Source organism: Giraffa tippelskirchi, chromosome 4 (assembly GCF_054371585.1).
Source record: "Giraffa tippelskirchi isolate mGirTip1 chromosome 4, T2T-mGirTip1v1.2.pri, whole genome shotgun sequence".
NCBI classification, from domain to species: Eukaryota; Metazoa; Chordata; class Mammalia; order Artiodactyla; family Giraffidae; genus Giraffa; species Giraffa tippelskirchi.
This window is the reverse complement of record NC_137278.1, coordinates 87,743,176-87,767,739: the sequence shown is the minus strand read 5'-3', so window position 1 is coordinate 87,767,739 and position 24,564 is coordinate 87,743,176. Positions and strand designations below refer to the sequence as shown.

At 41.0% G+C, this 24,564-nt stretch overlaps 1 long non-coding RNA gene across 1 annotated transcript in view; it reads left to right on the top strand.

Annotated features, from left to right (window-relative positions):
• The first annotated feature begins 1,227 nt into the window (after window positions 1-1,227).
• The window catches only part of LOC145544622 (uncharacterized), a 28,499-nt gene continuing 5,162 nt past the window's right edge, over window positions 1,228-24,564 (top strand). Inside the window, exons 1-2 of the long non-coding RNA XR_014081489.1 lie at window positions 1,228-1,272; window positions 6,671-6,812. This is a non-coding gene — a long non-coding RNA (uncharacterized LOC145544622). The remainder of the gene's footprint in view (window positions 1,273-6,670; window positions 6,813-24,564) is intronic.

The window sequence follows — 24,564 nt, the reverse complement described above, 5'->3', positions numbered from 1 at the left end:
CTAGATTTTAGAGCACTTCCCATAAGAAATGAGGAGAAATCATAGTCTGGGCATAAGAAGAATTGTTTAGGGATTTTAGGAGATATTTTTGTCCTGTGTAACCCTATCCTCTGGGTCTAGAAGAATACTTCAGCAAAGACCTGTATTACTTGTCAATTTTTTTAAAGGTGGGATCTACATTTACTTGGATATGATACCATGGCAATGATCTGCAAGGAAGCCTGGAACGTTTCAGTCATATTGGATGGTTTGTGTGGGTTTTGGACTTTTAGGTAAATTACTTCCCTAGAACTGTGCCGAGAATGAGCTTTCACGATGATCATCCAGTTGTTATGCTCATGGTAACAGGGAGCAGAGGTTGGTCTGATAGGAGTGGCACCGTCCTCAGAAAGTCTCCTTCAAAAAGAAGGAAATGGGGGCTATTTTACCATCAGAATTAGGGCCATGGGGGCATGGACTTTTAGGATCCAGATCTGTGAAATGGAGAACCACACTTAAGTGACTTTATGGCAGCAAGGCTGAGAGTCAAAATCTGTCAGAAAGTACTGGTTAGGAATTAGCATTTGCTCAGTATTGTATATAAGTGCACAGATATTAGATTCTTTCATGGATGAAGAGGCCAGTGGCAGACATGACTGGACATGTTCAGAACCCAGGTCCGGCTGCTGGACAGCAGAAGGTCACGGAGGGACCAGCCATCCAGCAGCCCCCCGACTGTACCCCACACCACCATGCCGTGGTTAGACAAGCCTCCAAACGCCGCAGGGGTGGCGGACCCCCGTGACTGGAAGTCAAAGAGGTTAAGAGGGTGTGTGGGGCCATGCCCTAATAATTACCTGTGGGCACAAAGCCACAGAGACCGGCTCTAGCTGAATGCCTGCCGCCCTAGAAAGGCTCTACAGCAGAGTGGAGACGTGCTGGAATTCAGAGTTCACCGCTGTGTGTCAAAGGGAAGAGGGACGGGAGCAGGGTCTGCGGTCAGGACCTCAGGGCCCCTGCAGCAGTTCATTCCAGGGCACAGCCCAGCGCTGTTTGCAAAGGCAGGAACAGCGGGCTCAGATAACCGAGCGACAATTAATGGTCAAGTTCACGAGCAAACTCCAATTTCCCCCAGGAAGCCTGATTACCTGCTGTTAGGGAATCTAATTCAGAAGGCGGAAGAGAAAGCGGCTCCCCTCAGGGCACCTGACTGGAGCTCACCGCGGGGCCGGAAGCGGGATGAGGACCTGGCGTCAGCCCAGCGCTGATGCAGGTGTGACTCAGCCAGCGGAGGTCAGGTCCCCACAAGACAGGTTTGGTGGGTGGGAACGAGCCGATGGCAGAGGTAGATTGCTTTGCATGAGAAAACACAGGGAGGAAAAAGATTTAGGGGGTGGAGAAGGATGATGGGTGGTTTTGAGCAGCTGCTGCGAGGGGAAAGAGATTCTTGGGAGACTTTTAGGAAAACACTGCCAGTCCCAGGTGGTTCAACGGTAAAGAATCCATTTGCAGGAAATGAACGTTCGATCCCTGGGTTGGGAAGATCCTGTGGAAAAGGAAATGGCAACCCACTCCAGTTTCTTGTCTGGATAGTCCCATGGACAGAAGAGCCGGGTGGGCTGCAGTCCATGGGGTCACAAGGGGTCAGACACTGCTGAGCGACTGAGCGTGCATACAGTGGCCATGCTGAGTAACCAGCTCTCTCATCAGCACTTCATTAGCCACCAGCAAACGTAGACCAAACACGTTTATTGAGAAGGCTCAGCTCACCAGGGTACAGGCATGGAGTGTTTTTATTTTTTTTCAGTAACTGCTCTCCAAATGTATACTCTGTCATACTTCCCCACTGGCTAGCAGCTCCCCTGCTGACCACTTGTCAAGACTCCAGAACTTTTTTTTATCACTTTTCATGACTGAAACCATCTCACTCCAGTACTGAAAACTCCAGGACAGACTAAAGTTGTGGCTACAGCGTCTTGGAGATGAGGGTAGGCTTGGGTGGGGTTGGGTGTTGAACTGCCCTCCACAGGCCTACAAGTCCTGTGCTTGCCCAGCTTTAAGACAGAAGAAAGAGCCCAGAGTCAGCAATAGAGTCACCAATGGTTTAATGGATGGGGGAGCTTGCGTGTTTGAAGTCAGGTCCTGGAGTGACATCCTCTGTGTGTAGGAGGCAGGACATGGGGGCAGTCTTTGCTCCCACAGGGAAGGGAAGATTGCCAGTTATATGAGGATGTCAGTTATGCGATGTCAGGTTGGCTCATGGCTTATCAGGGAAACTGAAAGAGAGGCATGCTCTTCACCACCTCTTTGATAAGAACTATCGCTAGCTTGGCCTGGGGCAAGTGTGCAGAAAGGTCATTCATGTGAGTAGGGTGTAGGTGAAGCAGGCACTGGTAGAGTAGGGGATGTAAGAGAGCAAGAGAACAGCCATCTTGAGTGGCCTGACCATACCATGGGGGATAAGGGTCACCTCTCAGGTACCTCCCATCCCCCACCATTCTGAGCCCAAGCTCTGCGGGAAGGGAGAGGAGAGGTCTCTCTTGTGGCCCCTCTGTGGATATTGCTACTAGAAAAGTAGCAACTGATGGGCCTCTGGTAGCCTCTGTGGCTCAGACATCCAAATGCTGTCCTCTCTGGGGCCTATAAGGTCTCCCCCATGCAACTTCCCTGCATCAGGTGGTCCCCCTCTCAGAAAATACTACTGGAGTCCCCTCGCCTGAAAGATGCCCAAACCTAGCCACCTGCTCTGGGGTCTGCTGAACTGTGGGAAACCCTCACAATTTTTCAGAAGTGCAGTGTCCTGTGCGCGCCCTTCCAGCAGCTCTGCTATCCCTTGGCTACCACGTTCTCCAGGCTCCAGCCGGGTTAGAAGCTCTGTCATACTTTTGAACTGTCATGCTATGTCATACTTTGAACATACAGTTCAGAAACTTATCATATCTCGGAGACAGAGGTTACCAGGCCCCAGTGTGGAGGAGGTGGCAAGGATCCATGTTCCCTTGGGTCTCCCTCCCTTGGTGCAAGGTGCTCCATCCACCTCTCCTGCCTTGGATACCCTAGACCCACCCTGCATTTCACACGTGGCCACAGCAAAGTGTGTCTATTTTCTGTGCACCATGGGGTCCTATGTTTCTGGATTCCATGTCTTTCTGCCCCATGGACACCTGGAAATGCTCCTCTTTTGAAATCAGTTAGTCCTCTCCCACTCAGACTGGACTAAACATCCTTTTCCTCCATTGCATTCCCATTCTGTGAACATACATGTTCCTACTTGTCTCTCATGACATTAAAACATACCTTTAAACATCTAACTCTCCCATGCTGGATGATAATTCCTTGAAGACAGAAATTGGTTTCTTGATTTCTGTATGTTGTGCCTACAATAGCTTCTGATCATAGAAGACGGTCAATAAGGGCTTCTTGATCAGATGAAAGAGACAAAAGAGATAAGAGAAGGGAAACAGACTACATCTCTCATATTTTACAATCATGGGTGTGTGCAGTCATTTTGGGGAGTACCAGTGCACCTCCAAAGGGGCGCACACCTCCCTAGGTTCAAAGGCCAGCCTTTCTCCATTGATGTTAAAAAAGCCAAGTACTCTTCTTCGATAGCCCAGATAGGTGGCCTAAAATCAGCTCACAGGAAGCCCTGCCCAGGATTTAACCTAGAGGAGGAGTCAGGAGGCCTGTACCCTGGGGCTGTGGGGATGGCAGCAGGATGCTAAACAGACTGGGTATGGCCTGGCTCTAGGTTCCTAGCCTCTCGCCCATTTGCCCAGCCTTACTGTCCAGGCCTCCCACCAATTCTATAATCTACCAAATAGCCTTCCACTAAAATCTTAAAACTTAGTAGCAAGTTTCTCTTATTTGCCAACAAAGTCCCTGACTAGAACACTTATCAATAGATACTAATTTATGATTAATCTTGCAATCTATATCTATATCTATATCTATATACTGTGCTTAGTCACTCAGTCATGTCTGACTCTTTGCAACCCCATGGGCTGCAGCCCTCCAGGCTCCTCTGTCCATGGGGATTCTCCAGGCAAGAATACTGAAGTGAGTTGCCATGCCCTCCTCCAGGGGATCTTCCCCACTCAGGGATCAAACCCAGGTCTCCCACATTGCAGGTGGATTCTTTATCATCTGAGCCACCCGGGAAGCCCAAGAATACTGGAGTGGGTAGCCTATCCCTTCTCCAAGGGATCTTCCCAACCCAGAAATTGAACTGAGGTCTCCTGCATTGCAGACGGATTCTTTACCAGCTGAAATACCAGGAAAGTCTTGTATATATATATATATATATGTGTGTGTGTGTGTGTGTGTGTGTGTGTATGAATATATAAATACATATTTAACCTAAATATATGTATGTAATTGAAATGTGTTCCTTTATGTATTAATATTTTTAATCTGAAGATAATCAGTAGTAGAATGAAGTGGAATATAAGACTTAAAAATTACTATTTAGTAAAAAAAGCAAATAAAAGTTGATCCATATGTCCAAAAGTATGGAAAGAAGAAGAGTAGAAATGCAAGTCAGATCGGTAGTATCTGTTAGAATAAATGTGACTGAGCTACTACACCCCCTCATCTGAGACAGAAGGTCTCTCATAATTCTAAAGGATAAATCCAGCACTCTGTTACAGTGTGGCAGATTCTTAGACTGGCTCTCCTAACTTCCATTCCATTCTCTTGCCATTTGGAGAGGTTGTAAATCTAAAAATTACCTTTTTTGAAGACCATCAAAATGAGGGCACTGGTCATGTCAGTTGGGCCAATAAGATGCCCTGGAAATAGCTGTGCTGCTTTGGTAGATGGAGGTGAGGTGGAGGCCGTGTTCCTGCTACCAGGTAATGGGAAACAGCTTTAAGCCGGTGGAAGCCATGTTCCAGCATCTGGTCACTAACTTGGAGGGGCGAGAGACACTTGTCCCGACAGCAGCAGCAATAGCTTCCTGATCTCCCTGCAGTGACTTGGGATCAGTAGTCCAGTGGAGGCCCCCAGTTTCCACTCCTCCAGACACCCCAAAGGCCTCCACAAGCACAGAATTCCCTGTATTAAGTCCTTTTCCACTTGAAACACATAAGGTGGTTTCTATTTTCTCCACAGAAATCTGAGTAATACTTGTTGTTGACAAAAAGGCAAGTCTAAAATTAAGTGACCCATAAAGTTCTTCTTTTAAAAGATGACAAAGACATAGTACATTAATGTTGTGAATTACTTTATTCACAACAACATTAATTCTCAACATAAATGAAAACAAATATAGATGGCAATATTAATGTCAAAGAAGAAGTAAAGAAAAAAGTTATGTAGACTATTATACCAAGACAAGATGTAAATCACAAAATGATATAAAACTCATGAATGTTTATGTTCTACATAAAATAGTGTCTAAATATTAAAAATGAAAACTTAGAAATCAAGAAGAAATTGTTAGGACTATAATTGTAATGGTTATCATTTCTTTATTCACTTTGATGAATCAAGTGGACACATAAATAAAGGAATCAAATAATATAATCAATAAGCTTTTTGGCATTTATAGTCCACAAACACCTGGTTCATATACCTTGAAAATAGCCACTGGATATGGGGTCATACATTAAGTCATAAAAGAAATTTCAATAAATTCTTAGATTTAAACTCTCTTTGACCATAACCCAACCAAACAAAGAATTAGTAAGGAAAATATCAAACACCAGGAAATTAAGCAATATTCTTGTAAATAACTCTTGGGTAACAAAGGAAATAAAACATATAATTAAGTAGTTTTGAAAATAACAGTAATAATAATACCAGGTTTCAAAACTTCTGGCATGTGACAAAGCTATACTCAGAAAAGAAACCATATTCTAAAATGCTGTTGCTGTCATATTATTTTTAAAAGGAATGATGAAAATACGTGAGTTAAGCATTTATTTCAAGAAGAAAAGTTTTTCCTGTTTGGTTTTTTTTTAACCTTGTATTAAGGTGTTCATCTCTTTATTTGCTGGTCTCTATTCCAACAGCCTTCATTGTCTGTATATTCTTTTTTTCCCCCAGCTTTATTGAAGTATAATAAACAAATGGTAATTATACATATTTAAGGTGTACAACTTGATATTTTGATAATACACTGTGAAATGATTGCCATAATCAAGCTAGTTAACATGTCTATCACCTCACATAGTTCACATTTTCTTTTTCTTTTCCTTTTGTGTGTATGTGTGTTGAGAACATTTATGATCTACCGTTTTAGCAAATATCAAGTATATAATACAGTATTATTAACTATAGTCACCATGCTGTATGTTAGATCTCCAGAACTTAACCATCTTACATAACTAACACTTTTACCCTTTGACCAACATCTCTCTATTTCCCTCCCCCCCATCCAGCCCTCATTATATTATCTGTTTCTGTAAGTGACATATTTTAGACTAAGAAGGAAAATTTTTTAATCTAAAATAAACGTAAAGTAAGCCTATTAAAAAGTACTAATATAATGAAAGCAGAAATTAATTTACTGAAAAACAGAAAAGTATGATTAATAATTCAATCCAAGCTTGTTTCTGTAATATAAAACCATAAAAAACATATTATACACCCTCCTAAAAGTATACTTAAAAATAGAGCGAAAAAACGATTCTAGCCTAGGGGACTTCTCTGCCAGTGCAGTGGTTAAGACTCTGTACTTCTATTGCAGGGGGCACCAGTTCGATCCCTGGTTGAGGATAAAATCCCATATGTTGTGTGGCCAAAAACAATCAAAAACAAACAAACAAACAGAAAAACTATGGTGCCTATTTGAGGAACTTGATGAAATGGGATGATTCTCAAAGAAATATGTAAGTTATCAAAATGAACTAAATGGGAGATATAAATCTGATGACTAATCCTTAAAGAAAAATTTTAAGTTGTAGAAGAAAACTTCCAGTCCCAGTGTTTGGATGGTCTATTGGACACCTCTTGGGAATTACTTGAGATTCTCTCAGCCCCAGCTCTTTCCTCAGTGTAGGGTACCAGTGGGACCCTGCCTGTTCAACATGGGTAAGAAGCAGTTAATGCCATTTGGAACACCCTCAGCCAAAAGTGGGGGGAGTTAACAGATAAATGCTCCCCCGTTTCTTTCCCAAGGATCTTAGCTGCTTATCATAAAGCATCTTAGATCATCCATTGTGATGGAACACTCCGTAGCAGCTAGTCAACTTGATAACACATTCTTGTTTTTTTTAATTAATTTTTATCGGAATATAGTTGGATTACAATGTTGTGTTAGTTTCTGCTGTACAGCAAAGTTAATCAGTTATACATTTACATATATCTACCCTTCACATCCTTGTTTTGACTCTTCTTCTTTGCCTATTTCTTTTCCCTACTCTTTCCTCATTTCCATTCCAAGCCCTAGAGCTATTAATACATTCCCTAACAATTATACCTAAGCCTTAGTCTCAGGCTTTGCTTTTTTACTCCTAGGTGACTTCTGATTTTATTTTCAATTTGAAAATCTCAGTTTTTACATTGGAGTATTTAATTCATTTATATTCAGTGGAATACTATTATATTTGGATTTGTATCAACTTAATATTTGTACCACCTGATTTGGTGTGTATGTATTTAAAGATTTTATTCTTTATAGAGCAGTTTTATGTTCACAACAAAATGGAGAGGAGGGTACCTGCATTCCCCACATACTCCCTACCCCAGCACATGCATAGCCTCCCCAATTGTTAACATCACTCACCAGAGTGGAACATTTGTTATAATTGCTTAACCTGTATTGGCTCATCATAATCACTCAAAGCAGCAGCAGCATAGTTTACCTTAGGTTCATCTTGGTATTGTACATTCAGTGCATTCATTATAATGAATTCATCATACAGAGAATTTTCTGTACTGAAAATATTTCTGTGCTCTGCCTATTCTTCCTTCCCCTCAACCCCCAGCCCTGACAACCACTGATCTTTTTACTGTCTCCATAGTTTTGCCTTTCCCAGAATGTCATATATTTGGAATCATAGAGATTCCAAATGTATCCAGTTGGCTTCTTTCAATTAGTAATATGCATTTAACTTTCTTCCACATCTTTTCAAGGCTTGGTAGCTCATTTATTTTTAGAGTTGAATAATATTTAATCATCTAGATGTATCACAGTTTATCCATTCTCTGACTGAAAGCCATCTTGGTTGCTTCCAAGTTTTGGCAATTATGAATGTAGTTGACATACACATCTATGTGCAGGTTATTTTGTGGACATAAATTTTCAACTTCTTTAGGTAAATACCAAGGAGTGAAATTGCTGGATCATATGGTAAGAATATATTTTTTGTAAGAAACTGCCAAACCATCTTCCAAAGTGGCTGTTTATTTTTTCATTCCTACCAGCAGTGAATGAGAGCTCCTACTGCTCCACATCCTTGCAGCATTCAGCAGTGTCAGTGTTCCACCTTGTAGCCATTCTAAACCTGTGTGGTGATATCTCATTGTTGTTTTAATTTGCATTTCTCTGGTAACATATTGATGTGGAGCATCTTTCATATGCTTATTTTCCATCTGTATTTCTTATTTGGTGAGGTGTTTGTTAAGATCTTTAGCTCATTTTTTAATTGGGTCGTTTGTTTCCTCATTGTTGAGTGTTAAGAATTCTTATACTTCAGATAGCAGTCCCTTTTCAGGTGGGTCTTTGCAAATATTTTCTCTCAGTCTGTGGCTCATCTTCTCAGTTTCTTGACATTGTCTTTTGCTGAGTAGAAACTTAATTTTAATGAAATCCAGCTTATTAAGAATTTACTTCACAGATTATAGCTTTAGTGTTGTATCCAAAAACTCATCACCAAACCCAAGGTCATCCAGGTTTTCTCCCATGTTATCTTCTAGGAGTTTCAAACTTTGCATTTTGCATTTAGGTCTGTGGTCCATTTTGAGTTAATATTTGTGAAAGATGTAAGTCCTGGGTGCAGAATTGTTTTTTCTTACATGAGTGTCCAGTTGTTCCCAGCACCGTTTGTTGAAAGACTATCTTTGTATTGCCTTTGTTCCTTTGTCAAAGATCAGTGGGCTTATTTCTGGATTCTCTATTCTGTTTGATTGATATATTTGCCTTTTTTCTTTTTTTTTGCCAATAACACCTGTCTTGATTACTATGGCTTTATAGTAATTCTTAATGTCAGATGGTGTTTGTCCTCAATTTTGTTCTTCTTTAATATTGTACTGGCTATTCTGGGTCTTTTGACTCTGCACATAAACTTTAGAATCAGTCTGTATAAAATAACTTGCTGGGATTTTAATTGGGACTGCATTGAATCTCTAGACAAAGCTGGGAAGAACTGACATCTTGACAATATTGAGTCTTCCTATCCATGAACATGCAATATCTATTTATTTAATTCTTCAATTTTATTCATTAAAGCTTTATAGTTTTCCTCATATAGATTATGTACTTATTTTCTTAGATTTATACCTAAATATTCCACTTGGGGGTCCTAATGTAATGGTACTGTGCTCTTTGTCTCAAATTCCCCATATTTATTTCTGGTATGTAGGAAAGTGATTGCCTTTTGTATGCTTTGTGTTCCATAGCCTTGATATAATCGCTTGCTAGTTCCAGGAGAGGTGGGTTTTTTGTTGTTTTTGTTGGGGGAGGCTGGTTCTTTTTGTTGTTGTTGTTAATTCTTTGTCTAACTTTCGTTAATTACATCAAAAGTCTTAAAAAAGAAAATGATGGAATCAGGAGAGACAACTCTCAATACACAAAGAAAGCATGCAGTGTAAGGCAGGTCGTTTCTAAAGAAGCAGTTATTGAGATACCTCATTTCCAGCCCATATTGCAGGCGGATTCTTTTTCAACTGAGTCAACAGGGAAGCCCAAGAATACTGGAGTGGGTAGCTATCCTTTCTCCAGAGGATCTTCCTGACCCAGGAATCAACCCGGGGTCTCCTGCATTGTAGGCAGATTCTTTACCAGCTGAGCTACCAGGGAAACCAGCTATAGGGCAGACCATGTCAAAAATCAGGTCCAGGATCTAATTATAAAGGTAGCAAAATAGAGAAAGAGACAGCTTATAACCACAATAGATGCCCCATGTTAGAGTCAGGACCCTGGTACAAAAAGAGTAAATCTGTGAGACCTGGGATGGGGACATTTGTATGTATGACCCTAAAAATCTTGAACCCCTAGTTTCCACTGAATTGTCTATAGCAGGAGAAGGGTTGTCTCTCCATTAGCAGGGAGAGCAGTCTCCTCTTGCCTGAAAACCCTGCAAAGACTTGAGGCAGGTACCTTGTAATATCAACCCTCATCCCTGTCTCAGACCAGCCTGAAAATAGGAATTTTCTTTCTGCTCCCAGAAGAACTGCAGGATCTGACTCCTAGGGAGCACATTTGGGAGTGAGCCCTGAAGATATTAGACCTGGGGATGCAAAATATAAGGATGGATAGAGATGTTACATTGATGAGAGACATTTGCCAGTGACTTGAGATGTAACATTCTGAAAGGACAGATTCAAACAATGTACTGCAGAGTTATTTCAAGCCTTTCAGAAAAAATTTTTTTTGAAGTTTTAAAAAAAATCGCCTCAGAAAATACAAAACAGTAAACAGAGTTCTGATTTATCCATAAAACTCAATTTATTAAAAAAATCTAAAATATCCCTGTAGGCAAAAATGACAATAAAAATTACAGACTTCTTTTATCAACACAAGGGGAAATTTTCTAAATAAAATATGAGTAAATTTTCAAACCATATATATTTTTAAATATACCACACAGTGTTCAGATAAGGGTTTACTCCAGACTCCAGTGGAACCATCAGAAAGAGAATACGTCCAGAGGGAAAATCTGTCCTGATGTGGTGGAATCACACCAAACTCTGTCTTAAGGATTGATCTGTCATCTTTTGGAATAAATTACTTTTCTGCTTTCTATGAGTTTGAGCAAACTCCAGGAGATAGTGAAGGACAGGGAAGCCTGACATGCTGCAGTTCATGGGGTTGCAAAGAGTTGGACATGACTTAGAGACTGAGTTACGACAACATGAAAGAGTTTGGAACTAATAAGAGAGTAGTTAGCTGTGATGTTCTAAAACATTTATTAAAAATCAAGGGTTTTACCATAGATCAGCAATAACTACTTCAAAACATCTCATGGAAGAAGGTTCCCAATGACTGTAGTTACAGAAATTATAAAATATCCAAGTATAAACTTCAAACGAAATACGCAGCAATTTCCCCAACTACACAATCCAGGACTTCTCTGATAGTTCAGTTGGTAAAGAATCCGCCTGCAATGCAGGAGTCTCTGGTTCAATTCCTGGGTTGGGAAGATCCTCTGGAGAAGGGATACGCTACCCACTTCAGTATTCTTGGGCTTCCCTTGTGGCTCAGCTGGTAAAGAATCTGCCCGCAATGCGGGAGACCTGGGTTTAATTCCTGGGTTGGGAAGATCCCCTGGAGAAGGGAAAGGCTACCCTCTCCAGTATTCTTGCCTGGAGAATTCCATGGACTCTATAGTCAGTCCACGGGGCCGCAAAGAGTTGGACATGACGACTTTCACTTTCACTTAATACACTGTACAAGAAATATATATTACAAAAAATAACACCAGTTGAGATAAAAATAACACCAGTTGGGGTCAACAACAGCTAAGACTGATAGATTGATAAAAAAAAAAATTGCAAAGTCCAGGAGCAGATAAAAATATACATAAAATTTTAACATATGATAAAGGCAACACTTCAAACCAGTTAAATAGAAGATAAAATCTTCAATAATTGGCCAAATGACTAACAATTTGGGGAAAAAATAAAGTTTCTACTTCACACAATAAATTAATATCACCACCATCTAAAAGATGTGAGTGTAAAAAGAGAAATTAAAGATTAAAGATGTGAGTGTAAAAAGAGAAATTATTAAAAACCCTCAAGGAAAAGACTTATGTATATACATATATATATATTTTTTTTTTTGATGGAGAAGTGCTTTCTAAGAATGATACCAAAGATACAAATCAGCAAGGAACTGACAATATTTAAAAAATCTATATATCAAAACAAATCTTTAATAAGATTAACAGGCAAACAACAATGGGGGATGGAATATTTCCAACTTGTAAGGAAAGTGAAGACTTGATAGTTATGGCACAAATTATGCTTTTGTAGATCAATAAGATAAAGATGAATGGTCCGACAGAAAAGTGAACAGAGGAAATAAACAGGCAATTCACAAAAGAAGAAATACAAACAAATGTTGTTGTTGATGGTCACGGTCAATAATGACCAGAAAAATGCAAATTTTAAAGAACGAAATACCATTGTATAACTACCTATTTGACAAATATTTACTAATGATAATAATACTTAGAATTAAAGAATATATGGGGAAATGAATTCTTATACTCTGCTGGTTTGAGTATGTGTGCGTGCTCAAGTTGCATCTGACTCTTTGCAGCCCTATGGACTGCAGCCCCCCAGGCTCCTCTGTCCATGGGATTTTCTAGGCAAGAATACTGGAGTGGGTTGCATGCCCTCCTCCAGCGGATCTTCCCCACCCAGGGATCGAACCTGTGGCTCCTGCCTTGCAGGAGGATTCTTTACCACTGAACTATCTGGGAAATCCAGGTTCGAGTATAACCAGACACAAATTCTTTGAAGGATAATTTGAAAATAAATATAATAAAACCTGTTATGTTTGCTTATTTTTGAACCAGAAATTCTACAGGTAGTGTCCACGTCCAGAGAATTTATTAAAAATAAGCACTTTGATCTCACAAAAACAGGCTTTGACCTAAAAAGTTCCTTGTCAATAACAAAAATAATTAGAAACAATCTAAATCTACAATAGAGAATGGATTAAATATATTAATATATATTTGTATTTAAATATAATATTTAATATATTATATTTGTATAATACAATCCTATGCAACTATTAAAAATAATGGTTTTAAATTGATTAAATTTATTTTATTTAGTGACTTGGAAAGACTGAAAAAAATACTGTTAAATTAGAAATCAGTTTACTAAACACATACCACATTTTTATTTTTGTAAAATGATAGATAAAATGATATGTGTCAGTAGTGGTGATCACTGGCTTATTGGATTCTCATTTAATTTACCTTCTGCCTTTTCTCAATTTCTTACAGGCAACATAGTATTTTTGTAATTTAGAGAAAACAATAAATGCTAAAACAGACAAACATAAAAATACTACTATACAATCACACCCCAAAAGTGGCTCAAGTTCTTTCTGTTGGGCTTCTGAGCTGCCCAAGACAAAAGTGGAAATAGGAAATTGAAAATGAAATTATCAATCTTGCAGTAATTACTATTATTGTGGAGGCACAATTGCAGTCTGTGGGTTGCCGAGTTCCTGTTATTACCTGAGTCTAGGTCTTCGGGGAGACCTCTGGCCGCTTTCATCAGCAAATCTCAGGGTAGCACACAAACATCCCCTTCCGGGTGAATTAGAAATGCCGCAAAGACCATCTGGCTTCTGGATGAACAATCAGCCTCAGCTGGTAAAAGGGATCTCCCCACCGCAACAGTGGAATCCCTGAACTTCTGAGATGGAAATAATCACCAGCCACACAGCAGAGTCCCTGGTTCAGCCCTGTGCTTGAAGCTAGGACCAGAGAGTGCCTGTAGATAGAGCATTCTTTTTACTTTGGGGGCCTCTGTAATGGTCAAAATCCCTTTCCTGATATCAAGGCAGGATCTGTTTTATACAGGGGCCTACAGCTAAGGTGAGTCTCTTGACTATTTCTGAGGCTACCATTGCCCCCATACTTTTTTTTTTTTTATGTTTAAAAACTATTCTCTGTTCCTTTGGGCCCAGTTCTAAAGAATCCAGGCTAACCCAGGTGTAGAGGCTGCAGAGGGCTGAAGGTCAAAGAGATTAACACACCTTCATTGGGCTGGGTGCTTGTGTGCTTGGCCAGTCTCCACCAACACACTTTGCAAGCGTCTTTTTTTTTTTAGTCATGTATTTTATCATAAACCATACCACTTATATGTTCATATATATATAGAGAGAGAGACTAAAATGGTCTTTGTGTCTAGACATTGTTCTCCTTTCTTTCCTCTTTTTGTGCACCTATCTTGAGTCTCTGTGCTGCCGATTCTCTCATCAAATGTTTTTTTAAACTCGTAACTGGAAGATAATTGCTTTACAGTGTTGTGTTAGTTTCTGCTGCACAACGTGAATCAGCCATAAGTACACATATATCCCCTCCTTCTTGAGACTCCCTCCCACCGCCCCCCATCCCACCCTTCTAGATCATCACAGAGCACAGAGCTGAGTTCCCTGTGTTATACAGCAGCTTCCTAGTTAGCTATTTTATACACATATACATGTCACAAACACGAAAGTCGCTCAGTCGTGTCCAACTCTTTTCGACTTCATGGACTATACAATCCGTGGAATTCTCTAGGCCAGAATACTGGAGTGGATAGCTGTTCCCTTCTCCAGGGGATCTTCCCAACCCAGGGATCAAGCCCAGGTCTCCTATATTGTCAGATTCTTTACCAGCTGAGTCACCAGGGAAGCTGGTCTACATGTCAATGCTTTCAATTCTTTCAATTCTCCCCACCCTCTCCTTCCCTGGCTGTGTTCAAAAGTACGTTCTCTACCTCTGTGTTTCTATTCTTGCCCTGCAAATAGGTTCATCAGTACCATTTTTCTAGATTCCATATATTTTGCAAGCATCTTTTGAATAAGCTAGCCAATGTGCTCTTGAATGAGCATTTGATGTGACTTAGTTCAGTCTATCAGGGTCTTCCCAGGTGGCGCTAGTGATAAAGAGCCCACCTCCCATTGCAAGAGACATAAGAGATGCAAGTTTGATCCCTGGATGGGGAAGATCCCCTGGAGAAGGGCATGAAACCCACTCCAGTATTCTTGCCTGGAGAATCCCATGGACAGAGGAGCCTGGCGGGCTATAGTCCATAGGGTCTCAAGGAGTTGGATATGATTGAAGCGACTTAGCGTGCGCGCATGCAAGTTCAGTCTACCAGGGATCATCCATGCCTAGGAGAGGAGGGAATCTATGATCCACCTTTGAATGCTATAGATAGATTGTTTCTTAATTTTCTTTTTAAAGAGGCCCCTCCTCTTGCTCACCTCACTGTGATAAGTGAGAACGATCAAGAATAATGTCAGCCCCAGATTGCACTGAATTGTAAAAGAACGCTGGATATCTTAGGCAAAAGCCCTTTCTGCAGTGATTGGAGGCCAGTGAAAGCCTTCCCAAATCAATGTCCAGGGCATGGGGGGATGCAGTGGAAGCAAGAGAGTTGTGTAAAGATGCAGCCACTTGGGTGGGTCCTGAAATGGAGATGTGTGGCATGGCCAGTGTTCACTTTTCCCCCACAGTTTTCAGGGATGACACTTGTATCCTGTGTGCTGAATGCACAACAGACATGGAGCTTCAGAAGGAATGACTACATCCTGAGGAATTATTTTCATGTCAACTCTAACCCGGACCAGAAGTCTCAAACTGTGAAAATACATCTGTAGTACACTGCACTGGTCATACATTTTAAATTAATTCCATCATTTCTCCCACTCCACTGCCAACTTCCATGTTAATATCATCCAGCTAGTCCTTTAATCAGCCACCCACTTCAGCCCACCTCCACACATGTCTTTTGGTTATGTCTTTTAATCCTTCTTCCATAAATAAGCCTGCAGCCATTACATTTAAACTAAATCAAGACATGTAAGGTCTCTTACCCTCCTTACTTGTTGAAAGATTTACCAAAAACTACCATTACCCAATTTATTTCTCAGAAAGTGCTTCAATCCCTCCCCTAGTTTGAAATGACTATTTCTGGGGGTGTAGTGGAGGTAAGTGTTGAGGAAATCTTCCAGAAAATGAAACTAAAGCTCAGGAAAAGGTTTGAAATTCCTCTAGGGTTTCCATCTGAATCGAAAGTTTCACCAGCCTCTAACCACCTTACCTTCCTGTCTCTCAGCTGTTCGAGGAATTTTTTTTTACAAAAATAAAATAAAGAGACTTCTAAAAGACTTGAAAAATAGGAAACGAAGGATCCTAAACTCTCAGGAAATGAGGGACACCAAACATGAAACTGACTTCCAAACCAAGTGTAAACAGTATCCCACCCTCTTCTGCACCAATCCCTCCCATGCACACCCTTCAGAGCCATCCCTCTTTCCCAAAGACCTGCCTTGTAATAAATGTGAAAAGAAATTCTTTAGAGAGAAGGAAGATATTGTAGGTCAGAAACTCAGATCTACATAAAGGAAGAGCATCAAAGGAGGAGTAAATGAAGGTAAAAAGAGTGAAGCACAAAAAAAGTTTTGAGGACTACAAGTAGGTCTTCTGTGGTTTGCAGAAGACACACTGAGTGAGGTTCTGCTACTGAGAGGGGGTCAACTGATGGGAAATCAGTTAACCTCGGAATTCAATGTTCAGAAGACATGAGCGGTGAAGAGGAAGAAGGAAGAGAGGAAAGGTGGCCTTCTGCTTGAGGCACCTTACTATAATTTATAGACTTGCCACATCCTCTCCATGACAACACAGCCCACTTTGAAAAATCAACCCTCTTATGACATCCTAGGGTTTCCAACGTCAGGCTTGTGACCAAAGATACCTAGAGATGCACACAAACCTAGGAAGCTTTTAAGAAGCTCTAGCTCTGTCTCCTGGTGTGAAGTTTTCAGATTCTCCTCTTTAGCAAGAGCTCTACACCCAGCATTGCTGGGTCAGCCTTGATCACAGGAAGTGGAAATTATGAGTTTTATGGGGTCGAAAAGAGTTGGACACAACTGAGCAATTGAAATGAACTGAACTGAACTGATGCTTCCCATTTGACTACAATGCTCAGGTGATGTTTGGAGATAAAACTATCCTCAGATTTTAAACAATGGCTTACAGTTTACCAGGAAACATATTTTTATTATTCTATAAGCTGGTTAAAGGGGAATTTATGTTTATAAATAAATAAATATTTAGCATATATCAACATATTCTCTATTTATGCATGTGTGCATGCTAAGTCGCTTCAGACATGTCCAACTCTGTGTGACCCTATGGATTGTAGCTCCCCAGGCTCCTCTGTCCATGGGGATTCTCCAGGCAAGAATACTGGAGTGGGTTGCCATACCCTCCTCCAAGGGGATCTTCTCGACCCAAGGATCAAACTCACATCTCTCTTTTTTTTTTTTTTTTTAATTTTAGTTGGGGGCTAATTACTTTACAATATTGTAATAGTTTTTGCCATACATTGACATGAATCAGCCATGGGTTTACATGTGTTCCCCTTCCTGGACCCCCCACCCACCTCCCTCCCCATCCCATCCCTCTGGGTCATCCCATTGCCCCGGCCCTGAGCCCTTGTCTCATGCATCGAACATGGAATGGTGTTCAGTTTCACATATGATAATATACATGTTTCAATGCTATTCTCCCAGAACGTCCCACCCTCACCTTCTCCCTCAGAGTCCATAAAATTGTTCTATGCATCTGTGTCTCTTATTCTGTCTCACATATAGGGTTATCGTTACCATCTTTCAAATTCCATATATATGCATTAGTATACTGTATTGTTGTTTTTCTTTCTGGCTTACTTCACTCTGTATAATGGGCTCCAGTTTCATCCATCTCAGTAGAACCGATTCAAATGTATTTTTTTTTAATGGCTGAGTAATATTCCATTGTGTATATGTACCACAGCTTCCTTATCCATTCGTCTGCTGATGGACATCTAGGTTGCTTCCATGTCCTGGCTATTGTAAACAGTGCTGCGATGAACATTGGGGTACACGCGTCTCTTTCAATTCTGGTTTCCTCGGTGTATATGCCCAGCAGTGGGATTGCTGGGTCATATGGCAGTTCTATTCCCAGTTTTTTAAGGAATCTCCACACTGTTCTCCATAGCAAACTCACATCTCTTATGTTATCTGCATGGGCAGGTGAGTTCTTTACCACTAGCACCACCTGGGAAGCCCATTCTATATTTATATGTTTATGTATACTGGGCTTCCCAGGGGGCTCAGTGGTAAAGAATCCACCTGCCAATGCAGGAGAAACACGAGACACAGATTCAATCCCTCGGTGGGGAAGATCCCCTAGAGAAGGATATGGCAACCCACTCCAGTGTTCTTGGCTGGCAAATCCCATGGACGCACAAACCTGGTGGGCTACAGTCCTTGAGGCCACAGAGTCAGACACGACTAAGCAACTGAGCATACACGCATTCATGTATTTTTATATATTATGTATTTACATATAATTTGTATATATTTATATATATTTGCAAGCATAATACTGTAAGCATACACACACACACACACACACACACACACACACACACACTTGGGGTTTCCCTGGTGGCTCAGTGGTAGAGAATCCGCTTGGGTTCAATTCCTGAGTCAAGAAGATCCCCTGAAGAAGGAAATGGCAACCACTCCAGTATTCTTACCTGGGAAATCCCCTGGACAGAGGAGCCTGGCAGGTTACAGTCCATGGGGTTGCAAAGAGTCGGACGCGACTGAAGTGATCTTAGCAAGCATGCATGCATGGAAGCAACAGAATGAGGGAATATTGGGATAGACTTCATCATGGGACTCACTGGCTTGGGGAGTTTCCCTGGATGCCTTGATGTCCTATCGGGACATCTCTAAGCATCAGCTCTCAAGCTGAAAAACAGCTTCATAAATTTAGATTGTTAGTCAACTCTTTTTCTCTCTTAGCACCAGATACTCAGATTGACAATTTAATGCAGATTTAAAACTCCACCCTTTCTGCGGTGGTGACCCAAGCTGGATTTCTCTATTGTTCAGTTTCTTCCTTGCATGCCATCAGCAAGCTATCAACACATCCCAGAGAGCTTTATAGAGAAAGCTACATGTATCCATTAATTCTTTTATGGCACTACCTAAACTATGGCTTCAGGGTGCCTTGGTTGAAAGTGACAGGATATAAAAAGGTAAAAAGAAGAGCTAATGAGTATACTGAGAAAATTATCAACTATACCAGTACACAAAGAAATGCAAATTAAAAGTTGGCAAAGGTGAAAAAAGATAGTGAAAAAGTAGTTTGCAGAGTGCTGCTAGGAATGTGAAAAATGATTATTCATAGGTTTCAGGTGGCAGCACAGCCTCCATGACTGCCAAAATTGTCATTGTCTTAATTACAAGCTCCAGTTGTGTTCAGGAAACCCTAGTATTGCCCTTGGTACCCAAACCAGGCTTTAGCAGGCAGAGACAGTTGGGCTGAGACTGGAGACACCAGTCTCAGCATCAGAACCACTGAAGACTGCTGGAAAGCTTCTGACCTTGACTTTGACCTTCATGGGTTTTTTTCCTTTAAAAGGAAAAAGTCTGAAAAAGGCACAGAAATAATTTTAAAATAGATGGATAATATTCAAATTTTTTCACTTGCTTATTTGATGAACCCAGGTCCTATATAAAGGCCTATAGCATTTATGGGTGACTTTTCATTGATCTTGAGGATATCTTTTAGCTTCAGCTGCATCACTTTGACTTAACTCACTTGATACCACGTGAGTTAAAAACTGGACATGTGTCTCTGGATCACATTCCACTGTGCTGTAGAGCAATTCCTGTGACTGTTGCATGTGTGCTAAGTCACTTCAGTCGTGACCCCATGGACTGTTGCCCGCCAGGCTCCTTTGTCCCTGGGATTCTCCAGGCAAGAATACTGGAGTGAGTTGCCATACCCTTCTCCAGGGGATCTCCCTGACCCAGGGGTCGAACCCACATCTCTTATGTCTCCTGCATTGCCAAGTGGATTCTTTACCAATAGTGCCACCTGAGAAGGCCTGTGAATGTTAAGGTTAACACAATTGTGGTCTGAAGCGCAGGTGGAGCCCCAGATGGATGCAATCTGTTATTTACAGCTGGGTGATTGGAATCAAACTACTTAATCCTGAAAGCTTTAATTACAGAGATGATAATTTGTCTTTTCCTGCTTGTTTTTAGGACAAGTAGGACAAAATCCCAGCTAATGAAGCAGACTCTCTTCCTGAAGTTCCAAGAATTCCTACCTCCAGCCTAGACCGGTATATTTAGCTGTCTACTTGACATCTTTGCTTAGACATCTACTTTTAAACTTAGCTTGTTCAAAATTGACCTTCCCTGCAGAAAACTTGTTCTAGTTCCTGGGCAACTAAAACAATGCCTGTAAACTATCGTTGTCCTCCCTATGTCAGTAAGTGGCATTTCTAGTCTCCCTTTTGCTCAGGCCAAAAATCTTTCTCTCCCTCATCCGTTAGCTAATCCAGCAGGATGAATTTACCCCAAATTCCCCCATTTCACACCAACTCCACAGGTATCACCCTGGTCCAAGCACCCGCTTTCTTCCACCTGCCTTCTTTTTTAAAAAAAATATATTTGGTTGCGCTAGGTCTTTGTTGCTGCATATGGGCTTTCTCTAGTGGCGGGGAGAGGCAGCTACTCTTGGTTGCTGTGTGGGCTTCTCTTGCAGTGGCTTCTTGTGTTGCAGAGCACAGACTCCAGCTGCACGGGCTCAATAGTTGTGGTCTGTAGGCTTAGTTCCTCCACGGCATGTGGCATCTTCTGGACCAGGGATCGAACCCATGTCCCCTGCATTGGCAGGCAGATTCCTATCCACTGTGCCACCAGGAAAGTCCCACGCCTGCATTCTTGCAAGAGTCTTCTGTCCGCTGTCCCTGTGTGTGCTCTTGTATAATGTACTCCTACATCCCTGCTCTCATCACTGCAACCAATGGTCCTTTCAAAATATAAATCAGACCACGTCACTCCTCTGCTTGAAACCTTCAGTGGCTCGAATTATCTCACTCAGATAAAAGGCAAAGTACTTACAATGATCCTTAGGGTCTTGCACAATCTTCCCCAACCCCCCATCTCTACTACTGCCACTGCTTCCCTTTGCTCACCTGCTGTTCCCATAGAGGAAGGCATGCTCTTGCTTCAGGATCTTTGCATTTACATACTTTTAGCAGGGGTTCCTATTGCCCACATATTTGTATGGCCTATGCCCTCATTTCCCACTCAAATATCATTGTTTAGTGAAAATCACCCTTTTAACAATAACTACTCACCCCTCATCCCCTCTCCCCTTCTCTGTTTTATTTTTCTCCATAGTACTTATTGCCAACATATATATGTATTTCATTTATCATCTATTTCATCACTAGAAATGTAAGCTACATGAGGGCAAGAAATTTTGTCTGCTGTTTTGTTCATTGCTGTGTGCAGAGCAATCAGAACAGCGTCTGGTCCGTAAGTGCTCAAAGTTGACGAACAGACAAATGAATGAATGAACTTGATATTTTCTCAACAGTACTACATCAAATCAAGTGCTCTGGCTCCCTTTGAGTACATGTTTTCTAACAATCACAGAGGACAGGAACATTTAACTCTGGGAGTCAACAAATGGCCGAAAGGTTCCCATGCTTTAACCTCACAAAACTCAGTGTGTTTCCCAGGAAAAAGTGTTCTGAGTGCTAGTGGATGTGATTACTGTCTCTCCATTCAGGAATAAACTCAGAACTGCTGCGTATATTTTCCCTTCACTGTGGATCACTGACAAATTGAAAGAACTATGACCCACTCTTCTGCTGTTTCTTCCCTGACTGGACTTTTTATTTATGATAACGTACGTCAGCCTGGGAGCAAGAAAATGTGTAAATACATTTCTTCTGAGTCATACTTAGACATGGCTTGTGCTAAGAAACCTACCCTATACATTTTCCAGATCATGATAATCCTTCTTGTTTCTGGGGGCTATTGAATCAGATCCTATAGACAAATGTTTATGGCTTTGATATTGCAGCAAGCCTTACCTGTATGTTGGCTTGCTCAGAACCCATTTCCAACCCTTCTCCCTTGCCACCTCCTGCTCTAGAGGCTATAACATGAATCCCAGGTTCCCCAGCTGCTTGCGTGGCCAGGGGTGCCCACGGGACAGTCTAGCCAATGAGACAGGGGAAGAAGTCTGCCACGTCCATACATCCTTCTCTCCTCCCCCACTTTCTACATTGGAATGAAAAGGATGTCTGGAGGTATGGCAGACATTCTAGCAGTCATGAAATCAATAGAAAAAAATGTGAAGCACGGTGAACCAGAAAGGCAGGAGGGACCTAGGGCATTAGTGACATCGTGGGGTAGCTACAGTAACTGGTCTGTCCCCCTCTATCTACCTGTTATGTGAGAAAATGCATACCTGCTTTGAGTAAATGATTTTGGGAGGGTTTCCTATTAGCTAGCAACCAAAAGCATTTCTAAATTTTATAAATATATATATGGGACAGGTGAACTAATCCTATGCCTAGTGTGATAATCCATCCAGATGTACCTGGACTCTCTCAGTGTCAGCACTGGAAACCCTGCATCCCTGGTGCCCTCAGATGCAGGCAGATTTGGACGACTGGTCACTCTATATTTGTGCAACACGTACATTTAAGAAATCCCCCCTTTCCCCTCTGGTAACCATAAATTCATTCTCTAAAGGAAGGGGTGGGGCAGGGGAGGGATAAACTGAGAGTTTGGCATGGACATGTACACATTGCTATATTTAAAATAGAAAACCAGGAAGGATCTACTGTATAGCCCAGGGAACTCTACTCCATATTCTGTGATAACCTAAATGGGAAAAGAATTTGAAAAAGGATACATGTATATGTATAACTGAATCATTTTGCTATAACCTGAAACTAACACAACATTTTTACTCAACTATATTCCAATATAAAATAAAAAAAGTTTCTAAAAAGAAAACATATGGGGGATGTTCAAGGATATAGGTTGCCTTTAACACGTATTTGTGTGTGTGTTAGTTGCTCAGTTGTGTCCAACTCTGCGACCCCATGGACTGTAGTCTGGCTCCTGGAGCCTGTAGCCAGGCTCCTCTTTCCATGGAATTCTCCAGGCAAGAATACTGGAGTGGGTTGCCATTTCTTTCTCCAAACATGTATTTATCCATTCAGAAATGCATCTATGCTATGTTGAAAGTCAAGTTATGATGACAGAGGCTGATATATGAGACATTTATCACTTGGGAAAATGACCTGGACATTATGTCACCTTGCAGAGGATGGATGCACAAAGGATTAAGGCTTAAACATCTGCTGTGTTAGACCCATGATGACTGCTCCCAATAAAGTTGGTTATAAGATTTCCTGGAAGCAAGAGCTATTTTCTACATACAAAAAGAACAATCAAGGATCTGAATTCTGTGAAACCTATGCCAGCTTTAAAGTATTAGAGCTCTGTATAGATAATCAAGACTGTGAAAGAATCAATGTAATGGGTTTGATCCTCTCTCAGAGAGAGAAGAGTTATTAGTGTTAATACCCTCAAAATATTGGCAATGGTGTATCTAGAGTATTTGATACTTGGAGCAGGCTGGGATTTTTATTCCCTCCCTTGTATTGAGCTTCCCTGGTGGCTCAGATGATAAAGCATCTGCCTACAATGTGGGAGACCCAGGTTCAATCCCTGGGTGTGGAAGATCTCCTGGAGAAGGAAATGGCAATCCACTCCAGTATTCTTGCCTGGAAAATCCCATGGATGGAGGAACCTGTGGTCGCAAAGAGTCAGACACGACTGAGCAACTTCACTTTCTTTCACTTTCTTGTATACTATGAAGTTATTTTGAATAATAATCATGAAATGAAAAAAATTATAATAATGACAGAGGACACAATAAAAATTTTCCTTTTTGAAACTTTTATAAATGATCATGTCAGCAAAAAAATTACTTTTGTTTAGTCATGTCTGACTCTTTGCAACTCCATGGACTGACTGTGGCCCACCAGGCTCCTTTGTCCATGAGATTTTCCAATGATTTGAGAGAATAGCATTGAAACATGTATATTACCATATGTGAAACAGATTGCCAGTCTAGGTTCGATGCATGAGACCGGGCGCTGAGGTCCAGTGCACTGGGATGACCCTGAGGGATGGGATGGGGAGGTAGGTAGGAGGGGGGTTCAGGATGGGGGACACATGTACACCCATGGCGATTCATGTCAGTGTATGGCAAAAACCACTACAACATTATAAAGTAATTAGCCTCCAATTAAATAAATACATTAAAAAAAAAAGATTATTGGAGTGGGTCGCATGTCCTTCTCCAGGGGATCTTCCTGATCCAGAGATTGAACCTGTGTCTCCTGCGTTGGCAGGTGGATTCTTGACCACTGGGCCACCTGGGAAGCCCTAAGATAAAATATTATTATACCAGAAAAGTAATAGATTAATACGTCTTAATTATATTAATGTATTCTTTGGAAAGAAAACATATACCTACAAATCAGTCTGGCATAGGAATGAATGATGAAATAACATATATTAATTACAATTTATGTTCTTGAGCTTTAACTTCTACAAGTTTGTCACTGCCCTCATCAAAATTAATCTGTTTGCATATTCATGTTCACTGGGCAATATGGCTAGATTTATAGTTGATTAAACTTATTAATTTTAATTTCAAAAGTTTCTGTCACGTAGAGCACCAGATACACAAATAGCTAGCAGAAGTCTAAATGACAAGGGTAGATTTGGTAGAAATTACAATTCCAGAAGCTGCAATACTGTAACTAAAATATCATCACCAGGAAATTCATCATACA